This window comes from Caretta caretta, chromosome 14 (assembly GCF_965140235.1).
Source record: "Caretta caretta isolate rCarCar2 chromosome 14, rCarCar1.hap1, whole genome shotgun sequence".
Taxonomy (NCBI): domain Eukaryota; kingdom Metazoa; phylum Chordata; order Testudines; family Cheloniidae; genus Caretta; species Caretta caretta.
This window is the reverse complement of record NC_134219.1, coordinates 32,065,966-32,071,494: the sequence shown is the minus strand read 5'-3', so window position 1 is coordinate 32,071,494 and position 5,529 is coordinate 32,065,966.

Below are 5,529 nucleotides of genomic sequence, written 5' to 3'. Positions count from 1 at the left end.
AGACACAAAACAGGATTATCCATTCCATTCAGCACAGCTTATTTTCTCAGCCATTTAAAGAAAACAGAATCTAACGCATATCTAGCTAGATTACTTACTAAGTTCTAAGACTCCATTCCTGTTCTGTCCCTGGCAAAAGCATCACACACACAGATAGAGTTTTTTTTCTCCCTCCCTGTAGCTTTTGAAAATATCTTGTCTCCTCATTGGTCATTTTGGTCAGATGCCAGTGAGGTTATCCTAGCTTCTTAACCCTTTACAGGTGAAAGGGCTTTTCCTCTGGCCAGGAGGGATTTTAAAGGTGTTTACCCTTCCCTTTATATTTATGACACCTGCAAAGTGGCTTTCCCCCTCCTGGAATGCTTGTGGGATGAATGGGCTGGTTGAACAGCTGGAAGATCAGAAGAGCTCCCAGATAGACAAGATATCTGGGACTCTAAATTAAGCAGCGGTCACACACCCAATGCATGGACACTGCCTGAGGTAGAGTGTGACCAACCAGACATGGCCAAGTCATCTCTAGTCACAGGCCATGAGGAGCAGGTCCTTAAAAGGGGAAGGGGCCATGTGCTCAGGAGTGTACTCATGAACTTGTACCTCCCGTGAAGGCCCTTCACCTGGATCACATGACCAGTGGTTTGCCGCATTGCATTCCATCGTGCCTTGGGAAGACTTCATCACTATCCATCGCTGCGCTGTGGGACACTTATCTTGAAGAATCCTGACATCTCCAGTTCCTTGCCTGTCCTGGGAGTGTGAGTCTGCGAGTGTGAGTGTGACCCCACCCTTCTTTTGAGCTTAGCTATCAGTATAATAAACATGCTGCTTTCTGCCAAACTCTGGTGGGTCATTAGTCCTCCCTAAGCTTACTAGCTGGCCCAATTTTGGGTAACATAATGATTCTAACTAATCAATTAGGTTTAGATTAGCACATTTCTATGACACAGAACATTGGCAATTGCTTTTTTTTTCTGTGACTGATATCAATGATTTCCTTGACTTCAGTAGTTGTTGCAATCTTCACTCCCATGTAGTTATGGATTAAAATAAACCAGACTGTAATAGAAGACTTGCTGTCTGTGGGTTTCTCTTCACTGTAGAATAAACCCAGTTTATGGGCCTGGTATAGACAGCCAGAAAGTGCATCTTTGATAAAGGGGTGGGGTCTAGGAGGATGAGGGAAGTGAGAGGTGGCATGGGTGTCCACATCTGCACTATGCGGGGGCAGGGGGGAGGGAGGAATCATCATGGTAATGGATAACCTGTGAGAACCATATCAGTGAGCTTTACTGATTGGTCTGTCTGATTCACCGTGTTCCATTTCCTCATTGCCAGTTTTATTATAATTTATGGTGTTGATCTGAGACTTTATTAAAAGTTTTGTTATGAAATTCCTTCCTCTCTAGTGTGTGCGAAGCACTTGCACATCAAAAGATTGAGCAGCACAAATCATTTATTACAAGTTAGCAGCTTGTTCCTCCCAGTTATCACAATGTGAACTCCCTCCCCCAATGGACACATCTGTCCATGAACACTTCCACCCATGAATTGCATGGAGTGGTTCATTCCCCACCCAGAATTGCTCATCAACCACAGGACAATGGTAGTGAGGAGGAGAAACAACTGGACCAGGCTCTACTGGGAGGGGGAAGAGGGTGGCATCAGGGCTGAAATTTGCTGCTGCCTATTGGCCATCAGACCAAGCAGCAGCTCCATCAGTTAGTTCCCGAGTCTGCTGTTGCTCTTCCCACTGCAGCTGTCAGACCTGCTGTCTCACGGAGTGGTCATGAGCAATGTGGGACTGGACTATTACACAAGAAGAATTGGATACGCTTTGGGACTGGAGTAATAGAAATTAGATGAAATTCAATAGTACAAAGTGAAAGGTTACTATAGTCTAACTGCAATAATTTCTATTATAACCTGTTTCAGAGTAGTAGCTCACAAAAGCTTATGTTCAAATAAATTTGTTAGTCTCTAAGGTGCCACAAGTACTCCTTTACTATAACCTGGAGGCTCATCAGCTGTAAACAGCAGAGGAGGAGAGAGACTGGGGTGTCTTAGTTGATAACAGTATAACTATGAGTTACCTATGTGATGTGGCCATGAAAAAAGGCAAATACAATGCTAGAATGCATCAGGCAAGGTATTTCCAGTAGAGATAGGGACATATTAATGGCATTGTACAAGACACTGTAAGACCTTCTCTGAAACACTGTGTACAATTCTGGTCACCCATGTTCAAGAAAGATGAATTCAAAGTGGGACAGAGGCAGAGAAGGGCTGGTAGGATGCTCAGAGAAATGAAGACTGTCTCACAAAAGTAGACTGAAATGACTTGGCTTGTTTAGCCTAGAGAAACAAAGGCTGAGAAGGGACCAGAATTATCTGTACAAATACATCAGGGGGATGAACAACAGGGAGGAGGAAGAGGTATTTAAGATGAAAGATGTTAGCAGAAAAACAAATGGGGATAAACTGGCCATGTACAAATTTAGTCTGGAAATGAGAAGGTTTCTACCCATCAGAGGAGTGAGGATCTGTAAGAGCCATGCAGAAAACAACCTAACTAGCTTGAAGAGGGGCTTGAACAGGATGATATGTCAGGACTGTCTGAAATAGCAGGGGACTGGACTTGATAACCCAGGAGGTCCCTTCCTATGTTCTCTTATGACCTTGCAAGTGCTCTGGACTCAATACTAACACAGACGCTACAGTGGATTTAATATCTAGGTTACCCTTGAAAATACTTTATTGCTAGTTTCAGAGTAGCAGCTGTGTTAGTCTGTATTTGCAAAAAGAAAAGGAGTACTAACATTTATTTGAGCAAAAGCTTTTGTGAGCTACAGCTCACTTCATCGGATGCAAGTCCACTGAATGCATCCGATGAAGTGAGCTGTAGCTCATGAAAGCTTATGCTCAAATAAATTGGTTAGTCTCTAAGGTGCCACAAGTCCTCCTTTTTATTGCTAGTGTCAGTGTGAGGAAAAAGCACCCAGCAATATATATATGCTTGTGCTGCCTGCAATACTGGGCATTGCTCTGTTTGTCCTAATACTCCCTGCTGTGCATACCATGGTCCTGTGCTTACCATGCCACAATACCTCACTATTTGTTTAATTTTTTCTCCCACTTAGAACCTATCGTGGTTAGCACGGGGTGGGTAAGGGGTGGGAAAGAGGAAGGGGCACTAGAGCCAATGGAACTTCTGCAGAGCCTGACCCAGAGTGGACACCATAGTTAGTTAGACTGGTCAAAAGCAGGCAAAGTCTGACCTTCTGTTGTACCATAGAAACTAAGTTCTGTGAGCTTAAAGGCTCCCTTCTCTCACTCTGAGTGCTGTGTTTATGAGCTGCTGTTTCTACAGCATCATTTACTTGATTCTTACACTGTTTGCTTCACATGGTACATTTTGCTGGTAAAGACTTAGGGTATGTCTACACTACGGAATAAGGTCGAATTTATAGAAGTCGGTTTTTTAGAAATCGGTTTTATAAATTCGAGTGTGTGTGTCCCCACAGAAAATGCTCTAAGTGCATTAAGTGCATTAACTCGGCGGAGCGCTTCCACAGTACCGAGGCAAGCGTCGACTTCCGGAGCGTTGCACTGTGGGTAGCTATCCCACAGTTCCCGCAGTCTCCGCTGCCCATTGGAATTCTGGGTTGAGATCCCAATGCCTGATGGGGCTAAAACATTGTCGCGGGTGGTTCTGGGTACATATCATCAGCCTCCCGTTCCCTCCCTCCCCCCGTGAAAGCAAGGGCAGACAATCATTTCGCGCCTTTTTTCCTGAGTTACCTGTGCAGACGCCATACCACAGCAAGCATGGAGCCCGCTCAGGTAACCGTCACCCTATGTCTCCTGGGTGCTGGCAGACGCGGTACGGCTTTGCTGCACAGTAGCAGTAACCCCTTGCCTTCTGGCAGCAGACGGTGCAATACGACTGGTAGTCGTCCTCATCGTGTCCGAGGTGCTCCTGGCCGCGTCGGCTGGGAGCGCCTGGGCAGACATGGGCGCAGGGACTACATTTGGAGTGACTTGACCAGGTCATTCTCTTTAGTCCTGCAGTCAGTCCTATTGAACCGTCTTATGGTGAGCAGGCAGGCGATACGGACTGCTAGCAGTCGTACTGTACCATCTTCTGCCAGGCAGGCAAGAGATGAGGATTGCTAGCAGTCGTATTGCACCATCTTCTGCCAGGCAGGCAAGAGATGGGGATGGCTAGCAGGCGTACTGTACCATCTTCTGCCGAGCAGCCATGAGATGTGGATGGCATGCAGTCCTTCTGCACCGTCTGCTGCCAGCCAAAGATGTAAAAGATAGATGGAGTGGGTCAAAACAAGAAATAGACCAGATTTGTTTTGTACTCATTTGCCTCCTCCCCTGTCTAGGGGACTCATTCCTCTAGGTCACACTGCAGTCACTCACAGAGAAGGTGCAGCGAGGTAAATCTAGCCATGTATCAATCAGAGGCCAGGCTAACCTCCTTGTTCCAATAACAACGATAACTTAGGTGCACCATTTCTTATTGGAACCCTCCGTGCAGTCCTGCCTGAAATACTCCTTGATGTACAGGCACCCCCTTTGTTGATTTTAGCTCCCTGAAGCCAACCCTGTAAGCCGTGTCGTCAGTCGCCCCTCCCTCCGTCAGAGCAACGGCAGACAATCGTTCCGCGCCTTTTTTCTGTGCGGACGCCATACCACGGCAAGCATGGAGCCCGCTCAGCTCACTTTGGCAATTAGGAGCACATTAACCACCACACGCATTATTCAGCAGTATATGCAGCACCAGAACATGGCAACGCGATACCGGGCGAGGAGGCGACGTCAGCGCGGTCCCGTGAGTGATCAGGACATGGACACAGATTTCTCTGAAAGCATGGGCCCTGACAATGCATGCATCATGGTGCTAATGGGGCAGGTTCATGCTGTGGAACGCCGATTCTGGGCTCGGGAAACAAGCACAGACTGGTGGGACCGCATAGTGTTGCAGGTCTGGGACGATTCCCAGTGGCTACGAAACTTTCGCATGCGTAAGGGCACTTTCATGGAACTTTGTGACTTGCTTTCCCCTGTCCTGAAGCGCATGAATACCAAGATGAGAGCAGCCCTCACAGTTGAGAAGCGAGTGGCGATAGCCCTGTGGAAGCTTGCAACGCCAGACAGCTACCGGTCAGTTGGGAATCAATTTGGAGTGGGCAAATCTACTGTGGGGGCTGCTGTGATGCAAGTAGCCCACGCAATCAAAGATCTGCTGATATCAAGGGTAGTGACCCTGGGAAATGTGCAGGTCATAGTGGATGGCTTTGCTGCAATGGGATTCCCTAACTGTGGTGGGGCTATAGATGGAACCCATATCCCTATCTTGGCACCGGAGCACCAAGCCGCCGAGTACATAAACCGCAAGGGGTACTTTTCGATAGTGCTGCAAGCTCTGGTGGATCACAAGGGACGTTTCACCAACATCAACGTGGGATGGCCGGGAAAGGTGCATGATGCTCGCATCTTCAGGAACTCTGGTCTGTTTCA